This window comes from Ailuropoda melanoleuca, chromosome 19 (genome assembly GCF_002007445.2).
Source record: "Ailuropoda melanoleuca isolate Jingjing chromosome 19, ASM200744v2, whole genome shotgun sequence".
Lineage (NCBI taxonomy): Eukaryota > Metazoa > Chordata > Mammalia > Carnivora > Ursidae > Ailuropoda > Ailuropoda melanoleuca.
Window position 1 is genome coordinate 29,323,533 of NC_048236.1, and position 23,760 is coordinate 29,347,292.

Below are 23,760 nucleotides of genomic sequence, written 5' to 3' on the forward strand. Positions count from 1 at the left end.
TTTGTGCCAGTACCATGCTGTCTTTGTGATCACAGCTTTGTAGTACAGCTCGAAATCCGGCATTGTGATGCCCCCAGCTTTGTTTTTCCTTTTTCAACAATTCCTTGGCAGTTCGGGGTCTTTTCTGATTCCATACAAATTTAAGGGCTATTTGTTCCAGTTCTTTGAAAAATGTCATTGGTATTTTGATCAGGATAGCATTGAAAGTGTAGATTGCTCTGGGTAGCATGGACANGTATGGACTCTGAGAAAAAAACTGAGGGCTTCAGAGGGGAGGGGGGTGGGGGAATGGGATAAGCTGGTGATGGGTGGTAGGGAGGGCATGTATTGCATGGTGCACTGGACATTATACACAACTAATGAATCATCGAACTTTACATCAAAAACCAGGGATGTACTGTATGGTGACTAACATAATATAATAAAAAAATATTTTAAAAAAAAAAAGGAAAGAAGAGAACTCGGCAAGGGATTTCATATTTACCTACCCAGCTTCCAATAGGAACCATTTATTTTATCATCCAAACTGAGACACTGTTGAGAATAAAAAGAAGCACTAACTAAACAGGATGCCAGATAGAACGTATAAACAGAAACTTCTAGGACAAACTGGGAGTGAATGGTTACCTTAGCTCTAAATGAATATAAGACCACAGCAATGATTCCAGAAAGAAAAATGAAGACAGGAAAAAGACTGCAGAAAGTAACCCACTGTCATTGTGAAGGAAGCCAGACATGGCTTCAAATATAATTTGGTAGAATCTTAGACATTAAAACATCCTTGGAGGTTTGGTCTTCAAAAACATGCAAAGAGGAATCATACTCAAAGATTAGGGCTTGAGTTAAGAAAAATGTAATTAATTACAAGAATGTAATCCAAGTCACTTGAAACACAGAGATCTATGACATCTGAATTCAACCATAGATTATACATTAAAAAATACATTTTTATAACAGGATAACAATATCCCACATAAACCCATTATATTTCATATAATAAAACATAAATGGAAATTTGATTTTAGAAGTTATGAGAGGCATTATTGAAAGTGGAAGACTTGTGATATTTCAAAATTTCTCCTTCACTAGTTTTAAATTACTGATGGGCTGTGTCTACTGGCAAGACAGACAAATCATAATATTTCCTGCAAGCCAGATGTTGAAGTAATATAGAAAAATGGATATGTCGGTAATAATTTCTAAAGCAGCAATAATGAGAGGAACTGTGTTTTTGTGATTGAAGCTTCCTGCCATTGTTGCTGATTCTATAATATTAGTAGACTGTTTTCCACTTTTCTGTTGACATTCAACTAAATCTTAAACTCGATTATAACAGTCCTTAAAGAAAAGGCATTTCAAATTCTATCAAAATGGTTTTGTTTTTAAGTTTTTCTTCTAAAATAAAGATCACATTTGGTGAAACTTAATTTTTATCAAGATAAACCACATGATATTACTGCATTATAAAAGATACATGGGGGGCGCCTGGGTGGCACAGCGGTTAAGCATCTGCCTTTGGCTCAGGGCGTGATCCCGGCATTATGGGATCGAGCCCCACATCAGGCTCCTCTGCTATGAGCCTGCTTCTTCCTCTCCCACTCCCCCTGCTTGTGTTCCCTCTCTCGCTGGCAGTCTCTATCTCTGTCGAATAAATAAATAAAATCTTTTTTAAAAAAAAAGATACATGGGAGGTAGAGCTTCCCATATTCCATGTCCCCATAAATGCAATTTTAATCTTAAGTACCTAAATGCTAGGTGTCTTTGACAACAAATGAAGCTGTCAAACGTCATATTTGACCACTTAAATAAGGTCTGTTGGTGGAGATCCAAATTTAGGACACATTAGCATATTGATATTACTTAAAAAGTGGGGATGGACAAGATTCGACCAGAGACTATATATATAGAATGAATAGTAGCTCAAAAAACTAAACACCAATGAACTAAGCAACAAAGAACTTAAACACAACCCTGAGATCACGATCTGAGCTGAAATCAAGAGTCAGACATTTAATTGACTGAGGCACCCAGATGCCCCTTCATTTTTTAAAAAAATTTGCTCCTATGACTGGGTAATTTCCAATGTCCTATCATCCAGTTTGCTGGTTCTTTCTTCTGGCTGAGCCTACTTTTTAAATCTCTAGGATTTCTGTGTTTGTTTGCTTGTTTGATGGTTGAGATTTCCTTGCCGAACTTCTTGATTTTGTTCATGCATCACTTTCCTACTTTGATTTAGTTGTCTGTGTTTTGTTTTAGTTTGCTAGACTTCCTTAAGAGGATTACTCTGAATTCTTTGATGGTTTATAGATCTCCATTTCTTTAGGGTTATCTACTGGAGCTTTATTAGTTTCCTTTAGTGGTGATTTTTTTTCTTTTATAAACCTTGATTCCTTATGTTGGTATCTGTGTGTTTCAGTGATCTAGCTCCTCTTCTAGACTTTATAGTTCACTCTTTTAGAGAGAATTCTTCATCAGTCAGCTCAGTTTGGGTTTTTTGGATGTGTCTGTTGATAATGTCCATTGGAAGGTGGGGCCTGCTATTATGGTCTATTTTAGGGTGAGACCAACTGTTCAAGCCATGAGGACAGGGATGGTGGGGTGTGACACTGGCTGAGGAAAGGGGGGTAGGACTACTGGCTTGGTTTTCTACCCAAGTGAAGCTCTAGGAAAGGTTTTGCATTTGCCTAGATTATCTGATCAGTAATGACCACCATTACTAGATGATCAGAACTAGATAAGATATTCAGTAGGAGATGAAGCCATGGATTAGCTTCCCTGCCCTAGCAGGGCAGTAGGGTGGGGCCTAGGACCTACACAGCTCATTGTCTGGGGACGCAAATCAGTCCAGAGTGTGTATTCAATTCCCTAGTCATGTGAGGCCTCCAGATTTGCTCAGCAGCTGGGGGATGCTATGGGCTCTCTGTTCAAGTGTCACTATATGTAGGGCTGTGCTGCTTCTCGTATGTTCTGGTTAGGTTCCCTGGGCAGACAGGCTGAAGGTTGTACTCAGTGATGAGCAAGGCTATGAATTAGATTCCCTGCCTGCAGGCAGTGGGAAAAGCAGTTTTAATGCTGGTAAAGCTCTTTGTTTATTGTCTTAAGCCAACCCACACCCCAAGTTCCACGACTAAACAGGACCACTGCCTTTCCTCTGCAACCTAACAGCTCAGGCTAACTGTTTCTTTGCTCAAATACTGTTGGGCTGCACTGCTTCCAGGAGTTGCCACCAGCCTTTCTGTTCAGATGGAGCCAGAAGATACTCTTCACAGCAGGTGGAGCTGTGATTCAGTTCCTTGCCTGGGATGGACAAATAGGGCTCTAGGTTCAGCACAACTCCTTATTTGAGGATCTAAAACAGGCAGATCTACACTCTTCCCAGTTTCCTGGTCCGAGTATTCCCCTGACTTGGTTCTGCAGATGAGCAAAGCTGCTGGTTGGGAATACTATTTGGGCACTGCAGGTATGAACTTCGTCTGCCAAGATCTTCGTGTTCATAGTTGCAAGCCCCTCCCCGCTTCTCCATCACAGGCATATTCCCAGTGGTTGAGTCCCATAGATTCCTAATATGTCTTTAAACTGAATTTCTATAATGTCATTCTTGCTTGATTTTTAAGAATTTTTTAAAATTATGAAGGAATTCATAATTGTTGTACCATTCCAATAAATACAGAATCAGGTAATAAAAAAATTAAGACTTCTATTTTACCCCAATGCCATTTTCCTGGGAAGTTTGGTATGAAATTATGTTTGGAATGAAACCATTCAAACTATCTTCTATGCTTATCAAAGCACATATAAATTTTGTTGGTTTATTTTTATTTTTGTTCTTATATCAGTGCAATCACACTAATCATTGGCTCTACATTTTTTTGTCAATTAACATGTGGTTTTCCAAGCCAATATTTATAAATTTAAAATTATTTTTAATGATCCTATAGTTTATGTCTTCCATGTTTTATCTAACCATTGTTCCTTTAATGCCAAATTCCATTATTAATTAAAACAATGCTGCAGAAAATATTCTCAAATTTATATCATTGCATACAGGTCCTCCTCTAACATTTGTTGGACTGAGGAAAGAGTACAAATGCAGGGTCACATACCATCTATTTAAATACTTAAACTAGGTGAGCCAGGGTGGCTCAGTTGGTTAAGCGTTTGCCTTCAGCTGGGGTCATGGTCTCAGGGTCCTGAGATCAAGGTCTTGAGATCAAGCCCCTCATCAGGCTCCCTGCTCAGCGGGGAGCCTGCTACTCCCTCTCCCTCTGCATGCCACTCCCCCGGCTTGTGCTCTCTCTCTTTCTCTCTGTCACACAAATAAGTAAAATCTTTTTAAAAAATACTGAAACTTATTAATCAAGCTAACAAGCTTTTAAATAATTTACATTCTATCTTCTTACTTTAACAAATATACACTCAGAATAACTGGAAATCCAGCTTGAAATTTCCAATTCTCAGATGTCTTGGTCTCTGGCCATTTACCCTTACCTTCTCCACTTCTCATTCCACACTTGGAACAGTTCTATATCACAGTGGCCTTGTATTCTTACATGCAGACACTCTAGTCCTAACTTCCACTCCATCTGCACTCTCTTACAGACTCTCCTCCTGCAAATAGCCTCCAGTTGGCCCCCTCCTTGGCCGGGGTGCTGAGAGAAAACAACTGGGGAAAAAAGCACATTCAGAACCTAGAAAATTATTTGGGTGATTTCACAGAGGATTCAGAATCCTGAGTATATGAAATGTGACCCTGCATGGAGGCAGGAGATCTCAGGTTCCAGGATGACATGACTTCTTGACTCCAACTTTCCAGCCCATAAGGAAACATAGTCATACTGAGAGCTCTGAAGAACAGGGCCAGGAGCAGAGCCTGCTGTCACCCATATCTAAGGACAGTACTGATTGCACAGTCATGCATTCATTTCTGTAATATGGATCCCTAAAAGTGGAGCTGAGGGTTAAAAGATATGATCATTTTTTATTTGGAAAAAAATCCTATCTGATGCACCAAGCATTGCTAGCTATTTATATTCAACTGACAATGTGTAAGAGTTTTTTTCCTTTCAATCTTACAAAAAATATGATAAATTTCTTTCTAATATTTTGCTGAACTAATGGTTGAAAAACAATACCTCATTGTTTGCATTCATATTTCCCTAAGTAGTGGTGAGGTTTACATTTACAATATATTCTATCTTTTTAAAAAGATTTTATTTATTTGTTTGTTTATTTATTTATTTTTCAGAGAGAGAAAGAGCAGAGGCAGGGTGAGCAGCAGCCAGAGGGAGAGGCAGGCTCCCCACTGAGCAAGGAGCTCAATGCGGGACTTGATCCCAGGATCCTGGGATCATGAATGGAGCTGAAGGCAGACACTTAAGTGACTGAGCCACCCAGGTGTCCCTAAAATAGATTCTCTTATGAATTGCCTATTCACATTTTTTGTCTCTCTTGGGAGAATTATTATTTTTATTGTTTAGCCAATAATTTTCACTCTTTCATTTTATATTCCATTAACTTCAGCATTCATCTTTACTGATTTTATTCTCCAAATTTGTTTTAGTTGCATTACATTTAATGAGTTTCTAGTTTCTTAAGGTGATCACTGATTTGTTTTCAATTTTGGTCTTTTAATTAAAGCTTTTAAAGTCTAAATTAGCTTAATTTTTTATTAGCTTAATTTGTTTTAGCCTAAATACAAGCATTAGCTATGTCACATTGGTATTCATAAAATTATTCATATTTTCATTAATTTCTATATAATTTGAAATTCAATTTTCAGTCCATTTTTGATCCAGGAATTTAATTTTAAAGGGGTTAATGTTTTCTAACTTGTTCATTCTTTGTACTAACTGAATTATTGTGAGCAGAGACTATAGCTGTGAAAGTCCTACTTTTGGGAGTTTATCATGATGCTTTTTGTGACATAGTACCTGATTTATTTTAGTAAATAATCCATTATCAAAAGATCCAATATAGATTATGGATATGAAAAGTGTGTGTTTGTGCACACGATAAAGTATATACAGCAGAAAAGTAAGTGTTAAAGACTGTTGTTCCAAAGAAAGGCTACTGAGGCTGTAAATATAAAAATTGGTTTTGTGCCAGATTAGCTTAAAAGAATAGAAAAGGATAAGAACAAATAAGCAGAGATCCAAGCAGTATCTAAGATTTTGGCATGTATATCCAATCAGGAAAGAAACTTATAATCACAACAAGAAGGTCCAGTATTGGACAGACCAGGCATAGGGATTAAAGATTCTCCCAGTGGGAAAATTAGATTTCAGAGATAGGAAACCCCCCTGACAAAATACAGTGTAAGTCAGCACAGCTCAAAGCAGAAAGGCAGACTTGACCTTGAGTTAGTAATTGGAAGCTTCTTGTGCTTTCCCCATTTATAGCACAATTATTTCCAGAAAAGTTAGCAGAAATAACATGATCTTTCTCCCATTTCCTTATTTGAACTATTTTTAACATTTTTATCTTTAAAAAGTATTGTTATGTTTACTTCTATTCCAATACTTTCAGTATGTTCCTTCCCACATGTGTGTAGCATAAGATTTGGTATTAAACCTGTTTAACAGAACAACTACTAAACTTGAATTGTACTTTTATTTTATGAGACACAAGAAGGACCAGGAAAACTATTCGGTCACCGTAAGGAACACTCTTAAATGAAAACACTCAAAAGAACAGACTATAGCAACAAAAAGTTCCAAAGTACATAGACTTAGGTCCAGACAGACCCGGATTTCAGTACCATTCTGTCCCTTTGAATCTCTAAGTAAAAATCTGTGAATATTTGGCTAGTGAGAGGGAACCATCTGCTGTGGCACTGATGATGAAAACATCCTCCCTGCCCCTCTGCCATATACTACATCCAGAACTCATTAAAGTATACTCCTATTGGATGTCTCCTCAGTTCAATATATTAACCTCTACTTAAAGCAACGGAGCTTATAAACAGCTTTAAGTGGTTCCATGATCTTGAATCTGCTCAACATAATGCTGAAGAACCTGGAGCAGAATTTTTTAACCTCAACACTAATTCCACGTAGTCACAGACTGTCCTGTCCCTGAATGTTCAGCAACATCCCTGATTTCTACTCTGGTTTCTAAGTAGCATTTCGCCTCTACTTGGGACACCAAAAATGTCTTCCGACATTTTAAATTGTGCCCTAGGTGGGTACAAAATCACCCATGGTTGAGACCATCGACATAGTTAATTCTGTATAATAGCTATTCAGTTTTCCTCCATTAACGGAGAAGAATTAAGATATTATGCTATTGTGAATTGCACATTTTTGAGATATATATATCAGTACATACAATAAGTCTCAGAGAAGACATGCTCCATTATTATTCCATACATTTTTAATACAGAATGTAGAAACACACTCTAAATTTAAGGAAGTATAATAAATAGCCACATTAAATTAATCTCTTCTAAAATATCATAGAACACCCAGATAAAATAGTTTAATAAATTAAACTTAACCAAAATCTTTAATTTCATATGTTCATCTATTGAAGCTTATTGAAATTAACTCAAATCTTGGAATTGGGAAGAAATATTTTGATGTTTCTTTAAATATTTGATGTTTCTTTCAACAACCTAATACTCCTAGATGCCATTATCACCACTGTAGGAAATTGGTACTCCCATCTTCTCACAATTACTGTAGATGGAAGTGATAAAAGATCCATTGTGTTTTCAAGAAAAGATATTTATCTACATAAGTATGTACCTTGAGGAAATTTAGGAAGAAATTGCAGCCATGCCAATCCATTCATGATTCCAGCTTTTTCCCTGTGTTGGACATTGAAATTAATTTGGGTGCCAATGTCAATGATAACAAACCAATTGCAATTCATTTGTGTTGAAAATTCAGCTAAAGCTGGTGGAATTTCAATCATAAGTAGGCAAATTGTGCTATAATTTGGTAACTTAGTCAGTAGTAAATAAATTAATAAAATGATTTTACTGTCTTTAATAAGTAAGACAGAACTTTAAGTACTGGAATTTTCCCAGAAATTCCAAGAAGGAATGCCTTTTATTAGACAATTAAAAATTAAGTTAAGTACATTGGGCAATAGAACTGAGGGACTAAAAGACGCATAATAAATAATTGATGGTTGTGAGGTAATGGTATCCAATATTGCATACTTGTGATATCATATACAAAACTATTTCTTTTAGGAGATGATTCAATCAAACAATCCTTCAAACAAGAAAAACTCTTCTCTGAATTATTCAAGGGGCTTTTTATAGTACATCTTAATCTTTAGATGAAAAGTGTTCTTTTTTCTCTACAGGATGTTATTACTTTTAATTCAGAAGCTTCAGTAAATGATCACAGCTTGTCCTTCATTGCTCATAATGTCAATTGCAAGTCTGACATGAGAATGGATCAATAATAAGCCAAAGAAAGGATATGTCAGAAGAAGTCATTGCTAATTTAAGAATTACTTTCTGGATTTATTATAATATGACAATTAATGGGTAGCTTTGACAAGGGTTTTTCATGCTAGCTGTGGATAGCTGAAAAGTAATAGGAAGTTAACTGCATTTGCATTTTTTAGTACTTCATGAAGTACCTTATTTTTTAATATAAATTAATCAAAATGAAATTTTCTTACGTATTTCTTGATAAGGCATTTCTCTTTCTAAAAATCCAATTTCTTAAGATAATGCAAAGATCTCAGATGCATGATGAAATGACATTTGCTGGATTGCTGATATATCTCAGGAAATAAACTAAAGTTCAAAACTATGTAATAAAAAAAAAGTATCAGTATTAAATGTAAGTGAAACAGAAGGAATAACAGGTTGATGTAGACGCAAGATAAAGTCCCATTGGGCTTTTTCTACCGACGGATAAGCACATGTCTGTGACATTTATTATGCTCCATGGTAGTTCAAAATATATTTACGACTGTCTCAACTGCTGGTATTTAGTAGATATAATGCACATTCTCAATTCAAGAGAGTAGATTGAAACCATGAAGATTACGATATTAGGAACAGACAGATGGAAACAGAATAAAAGAGAATCAGTTAAAGTCTAGGAAAATAGGACGGTGTAATACTCTATTAAAAGCGTTTTATTTTACTGACCAAAAAAACAGAACTTGAGCAGGTTCATAGAGTGATCATGCTGTCTACCACCCCCCGATTAGAATAGAAATGGAATTTCTGAATAAAACTAAGTCATTAAACATTTATAATTCATAAAAAAGAAAGCACTTAAATAAAAATCAGAAATTTCATTTCCAGTTAAGGCAGACAAGGTCATTCAAATTAACCCTACCAACAAAAAATAACAAAAGATCAGCTGTTTTTATTTTTTAAATCGCATCAATAGTATTAAAAGAGCTGAAGAGTTAAGTAAGCAATTTGAAGTAAAAGAGCTTTAGATGTTTCTTTAAGTTTTCACTTGAAGAACTTAAAAGTTCAGTAAACTATTAGAACTAATTGGAGCATGTGGCAAGGTCTCTGTATACAAAATAAATATTAAAATCTATTATATCTCTGTATATCAGTAACAAATCAAAAAATATTTTTAAAGAGATATTTAAAATTTCATCAAAATAAAATAAAATTGCATCAAAAATTTAAAGTGCATAAAAGTAAACAACAAATATGTGTACACTTCCACAGGAAAAATTACAAAATTTTACTGAGACGTAGCAATTAAAACTTAAACAAATATAGAGATACATTATTGTCCTCACTTTGCTTCTCTGAGATACCCCTCCTTCTTGTGCTCCTTCAGTCCTTCCAACATTTTTCTAATAAACTCTCTAAATAAGTGCTCTATTGAGTGACTTCCATATTCCAGAATGGACACTGACACAATATTCTGCAACTAAAATTAAAAATAATTATAGGTAGATTAATTTCAAAAATGTGAAAGGTAAACTAATAAAGCTTTAAGAATAAAATAAAAAAAATTTTTTTTATTACCTCAGGGAGGGAAGAATTTTCCAAACAAGACAGAAAGACCATTAAGCATAAAGGGAAAGACTGATAAATTCTACTTCAAATCAGAACTTTTATTTATTAGAAGACACCAAAAGGGAGCTAAACAACGGAGTGAGAAAAGGGATTTGAAACTGGTAAGTAAGAAAAAGCTAGCATGAAGAATATATAAAGAACTTCTATCCTTCCATAAATCAATACAAAAAGACCAGGAACACTACAGAAAAATGGGCAAGTTATTTGAATGGCATTTTGCATTTACAAAAAGGAAATCCAAATGATAAATGAACATATGAAAAGATACTCATTGGCAGTTTCTAATCTTCTGAGCATTTCTCCTCCTCCTCCACTGCTCCCTTTCTTCTTCTTTTGGCTTTTTTCTCCTTCTTCCTTCTCTTTCCCCTTTCTCCTCATTTTCTCTCTTCTGTCCCTTCTCCAATTCCTTCCTCCTCCTCCCTGTCTCTTCCTCTATCTCCTTTACCTCCTTCTTCTCTTCCCCTTCTCCTTCTCCAGATCACCTTCTTTTTCTTTTGCTCTCCTAGACCCTTTAACTCTTCTGTAACCAATCCCCTATTTGAAATCCTGAGAGAAGTTTGTTTTCAAAGTTGTTCTCACAAGCTTTGACATGAGTTCTAATCTGTTGGGGCCAATATTAAATTACATAAATTTTTGTTAAAATTACAAATAAAGGGAAATCTCTTTGTTCCCTTAACCATGTATTTATTCAACAGACATTTACTGAACAATTATGGTAGAGTTGGATCCCTGATAGATTTTATGTAAGTTCATAAGGAAAAAAAGACTTGAACTAGAGTAAGAAACAGAATTGAACAAATGGTAATGACTTCAATTTTCCAAGTCTTAGTTCTTTTATCAACAATATGAGATAAATACGAAAACTCGCAGGACTGATATGAGGATTTAGTTTATTATAATGCATCATTCTAGAAAACTCTCATTTGTCCTTCCCCTCTCTTATGCTTTCCCACAAGCTGTTTCATCTGTCTCAGATGCCAGTTCTTTATTCTACTTTATTTGCTACACACCAAATTTCTGTTTATTTTTTAAGGCTCGGCTGAGGAATTATCTATTCAAGTAAGGTTTTTCCAACTTCTCTGGGTAGGTTTAAGTGTTCTTTGGGTTTCTTTAACACTCTTCTTATCTACTACTCTTAGAGGACTCAGCTGAATTTTCAATACCTGTCATGTTCCTATCACAGGAACTGTGCCTTCTTTATCTCTTTATTTCTTATCATGTCTTTCATATTGCCAGGTAGGTTACCAATAAATGTTACTTGACTAAATGAATAGAGTTTTAGCACTACCCACCTAGATTTTTGATAAAATATTAGGCCTAAAATTCAATGAGTTTCAGATCCTGGAAGAACTGAGAAATAGTACAAAAAGGACAACTATGATAATAGTGAAAATGTAAAGATCCCAGAGGTTATCATCAGAATTAGTTTGGCTTTTTTCCAAAGATTTCCCAAGAGGTATAAATGATATCTTCTTTGGAATAAGAAATTGTTTCAAGGGAACTTTTGTATGAATGTTTACTGGGAAGAGATTCTTCATTAATATTAGCATGTAGTAACATATTTTTCATCCATGGATATGAGGGAATGAGACTCAAAGCACTGATAAGCAAGATAAAAATACCGAGGGCTAAAAGCAATTAACCCAAACAAAATCTGATTCTTAGTTTACTGTGATTACCTATTGAAACAACATTTAAATTTTAAGAAAAACTAANTGAGGGCTAAAAGCAATTAACCTAAACAAAATATGATTCTTAGTTTACTGTGATTACCTATTGAAACAACATTTAAATTTTAAGAAAAACTAAACATATTTTTTCTTTGGAAAACAATTTTTAACCTCGGCATTCTTTTTAGTTTTTAAGTAGCAGATAGAAATTGGATAGCTTAAAAAATGTATTTTCTAGGTGACCACTATATCACTGTGTTTGGTTTTGAGGTTTTCTTCATCTATCCTTCTGCTATCATTCTGGACATCTTCTTTATATCATGTTTTCCAAATCAATGATGTTGTACATATATATTTAAACACCATTTTGTTCTCTAATTCAAATACCCATAGGCAATGACAAAACTAGACATTTTGGGTAATTAAGCATATACTTGCATTGCTAGGAAAGGTTGGGAATTGAAAATTACGTAAAGAGAAACTAAAGACTCGTAGGTATGGCATGTGAATTTTAAAAAGGAGCTTTCTCAGATCAGGCCAAAATGAGGCCTGTGAAAATGCAGTCTAGGGATACAAAGCTTGAACGCTAGAGTCTAATAGACATGGACTAATATTCTATACAAACCCCCTTAATCACTATGTACCCTGTGGAATATACTTAACTTCTGCATCTGCAAGCTGGCAACAATAATACTTCCCTAATAAGGCTAGGGAATCTAGTATGTGTAAAACATGATCACAGGGCTTGAACACAGTGTCAGGGAATAATACTGCTGTTGCTATTATTACTGATTACAGCAAGCCTCATTACAGATGACAAGCCAGCTTCTGACAGGTAAAATGATTTGTTCTAAACCTGAGTCTGCTGTCCCCAGACTCCAGTCCAGACTTTATCTGTTAGGAAGTGTTCAGCTACAAAAATGGAACTTCTGACTCAACTCAGATAAAATAAAATATTTTGCTGCATCATAATTAAGTTGAGAGGTAGAACTGCCTTCAGGCTTGATTAAGATGTTCAACTTTGTCATCAAGAACTCAGCTTCTACTGAGATGATCATTTCATTTTTTTCCTTCCTTCTATTAACATGACATATCATAATGACTGATTTGCATATATTACACCATCCCACTTGGTATAAATCCCACTTGATCATGGTGAATGATCCTCTTAATGTTCTCCTGAATTTGGCTGGCTGGTATTTGATTGAAAATTTTTGCAACTATATCCATAAGGGATATTGGCCTGTAGTTTTTTGTTTTTCTGGTAATGTCCTTTCTGACATCAGGGTGATGCTGATTCATAAAATGTTTCTTCCTCTTCAATTTTTGAAAGAGTTTGAGAGGGACTGGCATTAATTCTTCCTTAAATGTTTATTAAAATTCATCATGTGGTTCTGGGATTTTCTTCATTCTGATTCAATCTCCTTACTATTAATTGGTCTATTCAGACTTTCTTTTTCTTCCTGATTCAGTACATTGTATGTTTCTTAAAAACATACTCAGAAAATGCATTTGACAGAATTCAATATATATATGCATGATGAAAACTCTTAGCAAATTAGGTATAGAATGGATGTACCTCAACATAATAAAGGCCATTTATGATAAATACACAGTTAAACATCATACCAAAGGTAAAAGGTTGAAATATTTTCCTCTAAGAAAAGAACAAGACAAGGGTGTTCATTCTTACCACTCCTATTCCACATAGTACTGGAAGTCCATACCAGAGCAATCAGACAAGAAAAAGAAATAAAAGGTATCAGAATTGGAAAGAAAGAAGTAAAAATGTCTCTATTTGGAGATGACCTTATTTTGCATATAGAAAACCCAAAACAACCAAAACAAAAAACAAAAACTGTTAGATCTAATCAACAAATTCAGTAGAGTTGCAGGATACAAAATTAACAATAAAAATCAGTAGCATTTTTATGTGCTAACAATGAATTATTGAAAAAGAAATAAAGAAAAAAATCCCATTTACAACAGCATCAAAAACAATAAACACTTAAGAATAAACTTAACCAAGAAGGTGAAAGATCTCTACTTGGAAAACCAGAAAACTATGAAAGAAATTGAAGACACAAAAAATGGAAAGGTATCCTGTGTTTATAGATTGGAAGAATTAATATTGTTGAAATGTTAGTACTACCAAAAGCTATCTAAAAATTCAATGAATCCCTTTTTAACAGAAATAGGAAAAAAAATCCTAAAATTTATATGGAACCACAAAATGCCCTAAATAGCCAAAGCAAACATGAAAGAAAAAAAAGTGGGAAGTATTACACTTCCTGATTTCAAGCTATACTACAAAGCTTTAGTTCTTAAAACAGTATGGTATTGGCACGAAAACAACAGATACATCAATGGAGCAGAACTGAGAGCCCAGAAATAAACCCACGCACATAGTGCCAACTAATATTTGACAAGGGACCCAAGACTACTTAATGGAGAAAAGTCAATCTCTTCAATAAATGATACTGGAAAAAGTGGATATTCACATGTAAAAGAATGAAACTAAACACCTATCTTCCACCATTTATAAAACTTGGCTCAAAATAGATTAAAGATGTAAATGCCCAAACTAAGTATTCATCAATAGATGAACAAATAAAGATGTGGTATACATACACAATGGTATATTCAACAACTATGAAAAAGAATGAAATTTTGCCATTTGAGACAACATGGGTGGACCTAGAGGATATTATGCCAAGTGAAATAAGACAAATAACATATGATCTCACTAATATGTAGAATTAAAAAAATGAACATACAAGATAAAACAGAAACAGGCTCACAGCCACAGGAAATGAACATCTGTTACCAGAGTGGAGGTATTACGCTAAGTGAAATAAGTAAAACAGAGAAAAGCAAATACCGGTATGATCTCACTTATATGTGGAATCTGTCAGAGAGAGACAAATACTGATATGATCTCGCTTATATGTGGGATCTAAAGGAAAATAAAACCAGAAACTAAACTAATAAAAAAGAGAGAGAGAGAGAGATCAGATTTGTGGTTACCAGGGGTGGTAGGCAGTGGTGGAGGGGTAATTGGAGGAAGGTGGTCAAAAGGTACAAATGCTAAGTTATAACATAAGTAAGTATTAGGCATGTAGTGTAAAACATGATGGCTATAGCTCACACTGCTATGTAATATATAGGAAAGTTGTAAGAGAATAAATCTTAAGAGTTCTCAACGCATGAACTTTTTTCTTTTTTTGTTTTTTCTATTGTATCTATATGTTAACTAAATGTATTGCAGTAATTATTTCACAATATATGTAACTTAAATCATTTATGCTGTACACCTTAAACTTATGCAGTGATAGGTGTCAATTATATCCCAGTAAAACTGGGAGAAAATAAAGAACTCATTTCTTCCGATCTCTCTACCATACATGAGATCAATTCCATCCTATGGTTAGTTGTCTTCATGGTTTTAGAATGGCTGCTGGAAACAATAGGGCAAAATGATCTTTGCTCAAGTACGGAGAGTGACAGAGAATGATCAATTTATTGATTCCAGGAACCCAAGCAATCCTCTTCCTTTGTGTCACTCTCTGCTCTTCTTTCCTCTCCTCTTCTCCTTCTCTTTAATCTTCTGCCATCTATTCTGTCCATCCTTCCTTATTCCCTCCCTCCCTCCGTTTCCTTCCTTCCTTCTTTCCTTCCTCCTTTTTTTTCTTTTTCCTCTTTCTCATTCTTTTTTTGATAATTATTTATTGGGTGTTTATCATAGGCCTGTCACTGTTCTAAGTCATAGGGATACATTAATGCACACAACTGTCAAAAACATTACCCCCATACAGCTCACATTCTAGTGGAACCAAGTTGCTCCCACAACTAAACAAACCACTGGCCAGAAGAACGAAATGACAATGGTTAGAAACTAACCAGTTAAAGTGGAACAGATATGGAATCTACCACTTTGGCTCAATATGTTTCAAAATACAACCTTGGGATCTCTTGTAGACATCAAATCTTCAAGCACCTCATAGTCTGTGGAAGGGAAAAATCATGCCCTTTTCGAAATAACTGCCTTATTTTCTGCTTCTCAGAAAAAATAAATAAATTAGTTCAATGGTGTGTACCACACAGTCATTACCAGACATATTTGTTTGTTTTATGTGACAATATGTTGTTAATAAAATTTAAGCTCATTTGCTTTCTTTGGTTGTCATTTTAAAATCCCAGACCTTGCATTTGTCTTGGTTTATTATGTAAAAATAATTTAATGTTTTAATCATAGACTACATGATATACTATAATGGTAATCTTTAAATGCCCATTTCATTAAAATTTTATGTTGCACACAAGACCTATAAGTTCCTGCTGCTACAGCAAATCACTTCATAACTTTATCTAATAACAATGTCTGGTGGTGATTTTCAATTAAATTGAGTCACTCATAATGTATCAGAGTAAATGGATCTGAGCCAAATGTTATTGATGCCACTTATGATGTGGTTGCACAATCATGCCAAAGTAGTTTTGCCTCAGTTCCCACCAAATCCCGATTCCCACCAAATCCTGATTCCCACCAAATCCTGATTCCCACCAAATCGAGTAAAGCAACATGTGAATAGCCCAGAACTAAACTGTAAGTTGTTTCTTTTTTTTAAGGATAGAGTATTTCATTTATTTTCAATCCTTTACTGAGGTAATTAACATTCTGAGTTTGCTATCTTTTTAATGTTTTGGATTTTTTTTAATTTAGTTTCATTTATACCCACTAGAAATTAATCAAAATAAAATTGTCCAGAGCAGCAATCATCTTTCTTGAGGATATTATGTAGAAAGAGAGAAAATTATTATCTTTAAAATAAGTGCACAGGGAGAGGTGGGATTTGCACAGGATGGTTACCATGAGCTTTTCCAATTCTCACTTCCCCATAAGCTGCAGGATTCCAACATAACTGGGTATTGTAGGTGGTGGAACCATCTGACCTAAACTTTATCTAACAAAAAATCATATGATTATGTAAAAGTTCTTAAAAGAAGTATAACTACAATTAACAGAGTCAAAATTCAGTCCTAGGAAAGCAATTAGTCTCTATTCCAGAGACAGTGAAGTAATTCAAAAAAGAAAATTAAGAGATAACGCTTGTAACCAATAATAGGAGAGGGGTTTTAGCATTTAACTTAATAATAATGAAACAGATTTCTTCAAGAGGCACCTAATCTCAAACTTATCTTGGTTGTAACTCCTATGCTGAACCATATTCTATAAATAAGCCAGGTTTTCACACAAACCATTTACAAAAGAAGTTAAAGAATTATAAAATTATTTTGAAGAACTGTCTCAGAAGACACTGCCTTAACTATTGTTGGTACTATCATTCATTTAAAAATCTTACTGATGTATGAGTAGGCAGATCTGCCACTCACTGGATAAGCTTAACAAAGCAGCTATTTTCTGTTCTCATAGGTTGGACATCCATTTTAATTGACTAATGCACATGCCATACAGGTTGAAAAATATTTCAAATATTATTTCTGCACATTTGTACTATTGTAAACAATGTTGTTTACAATGACTAAAATAGCAATTTATTGAAATGCATTACTTAAATATAACTCAGACATAAAAATCTGTGATAAAATCGATAATCCAAATTGCTGAGAGATTCCGAAATCGAAAGATCATTTTCATTCTCAATTTTATTTCAATCTGTGTCAACTAGATAATACAAAGCACCAAGTTTACCCTGCAAAATCTTGGGACTATTGGGTATAAATCACATATTAGTCTGTTAAAACCACCAAAACAAAATTATTATGGGCTGGGTGGCATAAAAAACAGAAATGTATTTCTCACAATTCTGAAGGCTGGAAGCTCCAGATCATGATCTGGCAGGGTTTAGTTTCTGGTGAGAACTCTCTTCCTGATTTTCAGACAGCTGCCTTCTTGCTAAAGTACTCACACAGCCTTTTCTCTGAGCATGCAGATATGGAGAGAGATCTCTCTTTTCCTCTTATAAGGCCATCAGTCTTATCAGATTAGGATCTCACCTTTATGACTTCATTGTACCTTAATTATCTCCTAAAGGCTCTATCTCCAAAGGCAGACGATTGGGGATTAGGGCTTCATGAATTTGGTTGGGCGTGGGTAGTACAAAATTCAGTCCACAGCAGCTCAAGAGACTCTATCCTGTCATCCCAACTACTTTGGAATCCAGAAGTTTTCTGGGAACTAGTCTATTAACTTGGCTAAATTCAAGTAAAATACTATGTGCAATTCACAGTAAAAACCTACCAAGTAGTTGATCTTGCGTGACAAACTTATTGACATAGGGTAAGATGATTGTCTAGGTGTTGAGTGATGGGGCTTGGCGTCTGTCTACAGCTTCTAGTAAAATGATAGAAACAAATCAAAGTCCACACTCCACTTTTGTGGATTATTATATCGGATATAATAACCACCCTAAAATTTCACACAATAGTGAGCCTTCTAATATGGGTTGACTGAGGAATATTATGTAGAAACCTAATGTGGTTTAAGTATAAGAGACACAGGGATGCAATTATAATTTAGCAATAAATCTGTGGGCTTAAAACAGACACTTGGTTATTTTAACAAACAGATAAAGATGATAGTAATTTATAGTAGAAACATCTCATAAAACAAATAAAATGAGTACCACTTTCAGAAGAGTTGCCAAAAAATGTAGAAAAACCCAACAAATATAAAACTTTTCACCTTAGCAACTGAGTGATTTCTCGTAGATTCATTAGGCAAGCCTAACTACCATAGTTTCTAAATAACTTATAAAACCTGCTCTTCTGGACATTTTCCCCACTTAATAAAGACATGTCTTTACTAAAGACATTTATTAAACATTGAATTGTATTAACAGACTTACATTTATACTATATTTGTTATATTAATTCTATCACATTTTTCTCTTCTTGCTTTTAGATCTATAGACATGGTGACCTTAGAGGAGGAATGGAAATAAATTTGAGACTATTGGTTTTTTATGTGGTTTTATATTTTTGAAGATTATGTATGATTTGGAAATCAAGTTACTAATGATTATGGGCTATTAAAATTATGGATCCAAGCACAGGTAACTGATGCAAGGCAGGGGAGCTATAGGCACTTACACCTACACTTTGATGGAATGTTAATAGCACGGTAAGTATACGTGCTTTCTGCTTTTGACAAGTATGACGGGGAAAGCCTTGAAACACTTTAGGGGGTACCTGGATTTAATATGAGTGTGGAACTGCATCACAGCAGGGCATACTCCTATACCAGAACTGCCGCTCTTACGAGCACACACAGTAAATCCTTACTATAAAAAATAATAAAATAAAATAAAATAAATAAAAAGTTACATATTTTCATCCTGAGGGCCTAACTTATAATTGGGGTCCAGAGTCACAGTTTCTGTAGAGGGAAAGCTAGAGCTAACATTTTTCCATCCACTAGGACATTTGAGTTTCAGCAAAAAACTATTATTAGTATGAGTGAGTCAATAAGGCATGTATTATTAAAAGACAGTTTACACTGTATTTTTTTTTAAGATTTTATTTATTTATTCGACAGAGATAGAGACAGCCAGCGAGAGAGGGAACACAAGCAGGGGGAGTGGGAGAGGAAGAAGCAGGCTCATAGCAGAGGAGCCTGATGTGGACCTCGATCCCACAACGCCGGGATCACGCCCTGAGCCGAAGGCAAACGCTTAACCGCTGCGCCACCCAGGCGCCCCTACACTGTATTTTTCAATCATAAACAAAATCATAACAAGAAGGCTTACATGTAGATAAAACAACACATGATGTTGCAAATTAAATTCTTAAGCATAATTTTATAGACCTAAGTGAAGAGAAAGTCTTCTTAAAGAAGCTCATCAGAAGCTATGTCCGTTTCAATAGCGCGCTTACCCTTCACACATCGTGAAACTACACAGCTTTCTGAACACAGACCCACACCTCACATAGCCAGCAAAGCCAGGGCCCTGTGGGTGTAGGTGTGTCCATGGGAGTCTTACTACTGACTAACCTACACCCGGACTTTATATTCTCTCTCAGGACATTGGCCTTTTTGCTTTCAGTCCATAAATAATTCTCTCTCATCATACTCTTCTTAACCCTAATGCTCCTATCCTCTCATTTTTCTCCTATGAGCACCAATATCTTGCCACTCGTAACTCAGGCTGCATTTTCTCACTCATTATATTCTTACCTGGTTTTCTCCACAGTTTTTCTCCCTTTCATCCTTACCAGTAGCCTCCATCCTCAGAGAGTCGGTATCCCTTCACCTTTTTTGATAAATGACTCTTTTTTCCTAGAGGTTTTACTTCTCTTTAAGTGCACAGAACTTAAAACCTAATAACGCATTACCCCACTGCTCTCTTCCCTGATGATTACTTTCTTCCATTGTCCTCAATTCAGTAGGCCAATATTACCCATACAGACCATGTAATCCATTGTCTGCTACTCTCTGACACCTGTGGTCATCATTTTATATATATACTGCCCCACAGGCCCATTTCCACCTTCTCAGCTACCGGCATCGCTGCAGAGTGCTCTGTCATCATCACAGTGATTTCAACAGCCATATCAGTAATTCCCCAGACTCTTTCATTATCTTCAGACATCAGGTATCCCCTAGATGTCAGAGATATCTACTTAAGTCAGCAATTACTTATGCCATTCCTATCTTTAAATGTATTTTGGCCAAGTTAGGAAGCTTCAGCTGTGCATTTGTTTTCTGTTACTGCTATAACAAAAGGCCACAAAGTTTGTGGCTTAAACAACTGACACTTATTCTCTTGCAATTCTGGAGGCCATAAGTCTAAAATGGCTTCCTGGGTCTAAAATCAAGGTATGCAACTTGATTCTTTTAGAAGCTAAGGACAGAATCTGCTCCTTGCCTCTTCTGGCTTCTTGTGGCAGCTGACGTTACTTAGCTAGGGCTACGTAACACCAATTGGTGCTTCTGTCATCACATTGCCTTGTCCTCTTCTATCATCAGATCTACTTTTGCCTCTGTTGTATAACCTTGTGATTGCAGGTATGGCCCACCCAGAAAATCGAATATAATCTCCCTTTCTCAAGGTGCTCAACATAATCACATCTACAAAATTACTTTGCCGTATAAGGTAACCATTCACAGGTTCTGAGGATTAAAATGTGGATATCTTTGGGGGCAATTATTCAGCCTACTACAGGCTAACTGGCCCCAAGAACACCCAGATAATCATCAGGAAATAGCTTCAGTGTCAATGGCAGTAACAGCACAGCCGGGGAGGTAGCTTCCAAATGATGTTGGCATAGTAGGGCACCATAAGGCACTAAAGGGGCAAGCAGGAGCCAGTGGCAGTCGCAGGGGCATTAGCAATGTGTCTATCCATCCATATCATGATTATTGTGTGTGATCTGGGTGTCACAGTAAACATAGGATTAACAACTTTATTCTCACCCATTTTTCTTTGTCATGGTGACCCACAGTGGTCAATTTCTCACACTGTCCTTCCTGCATTTCTTCTCTCCACCTGAAATATCTTTATGATCTTCTACCTATTCCAGTGCTAGCTATCCAAATGCCCAAAACTTCCTTGAATCCTTCTTTACCCTTTCCCTCACATGCTGATATGATTTCTTCTTTCTCTAAATTTCTTAGCTTTTGGAATCACAACCACATAGTTTAACATTTCTTACCAGTTTTGATTATTATATATATATATAACTCATATAATTATATATATCTCAGTTGGATGTTTCTTTCTATAAAACCAAGTAGAATGTTACACACGTAAGACGGACACTCAAAAAATAATGCATCATTCATTGATAGATTCAAATTGCTCATGAGGTTAATTGGAGAAATACAGAAGCTTATAAAAATTCCAGATCATTATTACACTGTTGTGGTGAATTTGGCCAAGTATCCATAATAATAAGGTAAGATCATATGTACGTAGGCTATAAATAATAACAATAACAATAATGAGAATAATAAATATTTTTAAAGAGTTCTGATTTTAATTAAGGAGTTCAATAAAGAGGCATTTTAGATATGTTGTTGTTAATATCCAACTTTTCACAAAGCAGCTATAACCACTACAAATGTTTTTTACAAGTCTAGGACTCAAAATGCTGGTTTATAAAAGTAAGTTTATTACAGAGGTGTGATGATAACTCCACTCGGTACCCTCGTCCCTACTGTTCAGGAAGATTTCCTCCACAAAGCACCTGATTAAACACTTGATATTGCTCTTATAAAAGCAGTTCTCTTTCTGGACCATGCAGAGATTAAGTTATATACTGGACCAAAATGTGATTTATCCTAATATACCTAAAACTAAATTTTAGGCTCTTCTGGGCATGGGCTTCACTTGTTCAGGATAATTATTTCTCCATGATACAGACATGTACAGATGTACAGATCATGTACATAGACAGCCCTATAGAAATGATAAATAACTGCAAACGATGATTATTGAGAAAACATTCAACTTTTTAAAAATGGAATTGAAAAATTTGTCTCAATAACAACCAAATGACAGTGAACTCAAAATATGATTTTTGTAATACATTGAAGTGACTCTCGTTATTTCTTCTAAGTACATAAAAGCCATTCTATAGAAAGCTTTGTTCTTGTATTTTGTATTATGTATTACAGTAAATAAAAAAAGAACCATTGTCATCTCTGTCCCTTACATACAAATAATCACTTATCCTTAACCTTACCATTTATCTTAGACATGTCAATAATAATCTTCTCTAAACTCAATAAAACTACTCTGATCCTTCCTAAAAAAAAAACAAACTACAAAACCTTGCATGAGTGTTTCCACTTTATATGTTTGTCTCAAATTCAATTTTTGTTTAACTATTTGAGCTTCTTTTTNACTACAAAAGCTTGCATGAGTGTTTCCACTTTATATGTTTGTCTCAAATTCAATTTTTGTTTAACTATTTGAGCTTCTTTTTTTTCATTATGTAATAGATTTTGAGGAAGGTAATTCAGAATTTTAGCTATTACAATATGGTCTGTTCTATCTTTGATTCTAAAATGAGGCAATACTTTAAAGACCTATATGAATTATAAACTGATAGAAAATACACAGATAGCAATACAGAGGTGTCCATAAATATAAAGAATAGAGAAAACTGCATAAGTGAATGAAGGAAAAAATATTTTGAAATGAAATAGCCACAAAATAGAGGCATAGAAAATAGAAACATGATTTGGATACTTATCTTAGTTCTCCACTCCATTGTGTCTCACAAATTTAGGACAGGAAAGCTCCTAAACCTGAGAATGTAAAAAGAAAGTCCTAAAAATTGCATTCACAATCTTTTCAAATATAAGTAGAAGGAGCTGTACACACATAGTGCATTTCAAAGTAGAAATTATGACACAGTTAAAAGTGCTAACCAGAGGAAAAGAGAACTTCTTAAAATCAAAAGCTAATTATTCAGTATCTAAGTTTACGTGCAGTAATATAGCTTGCTAGGATTTTTCAAGTTAATTAAAAAGACATGTTTAAGTGTTCTCACTTAAATTAGCTAATAATTTTAGCAAATTAAACAACTCAGCAAATTAGCTAATAATTTATGTATTTTTATGTTAACCCCCAAATAACATCTTGTTGGAATATATCCAATTGTAACTCAGTTCAGGTATAATTGTTAAGTCATTACTCAGTAGAAAGGAGGAAAAAGTAACTTAAAAAAAAATCCCACTAAGCCATCTTACCTAACCAATTACTTGTAAACTACCAATGCCACTCATGACAATTGAACATGTATCAGAATATTTCCAGAATTAAAAGCAGTTGGATCTTAAGAATTTAAACTTCCTTCTGATATGAATTTTACAAAGTAAACAAATATAGCCTGGCGATTTCCAGATAAAGGTTCCTGAATAAACACTTGCATTATTTTTACTTCCTCCTAAAACTTGATTAAAACTTCAACAAAATTCTCTTAAGCTTTTTGAGGAAGACACAGATCCAGGGGAACCCTGGGAGCCCAGCCCCTCTCCTGACTCACCGTTGTGCTGTTCACTCTTGCTGAGGAGATACAAGTCAGTCAGGAAACCATGCTGTAACC

At 35.0% G+C, this 23,760-nt stretch overlaps 1 pseudogene; it reads left to right on the top strand.

The window, feature by feature from the left end:
• Nucleotides 1–3,417: 3,417 nt before the first annotated feature.
• Nucleotides 3,418–23,760, top strand: part of LOC109491154 — a 22,898-nt pseudogene continuing 2,555 nt past the window's right edge.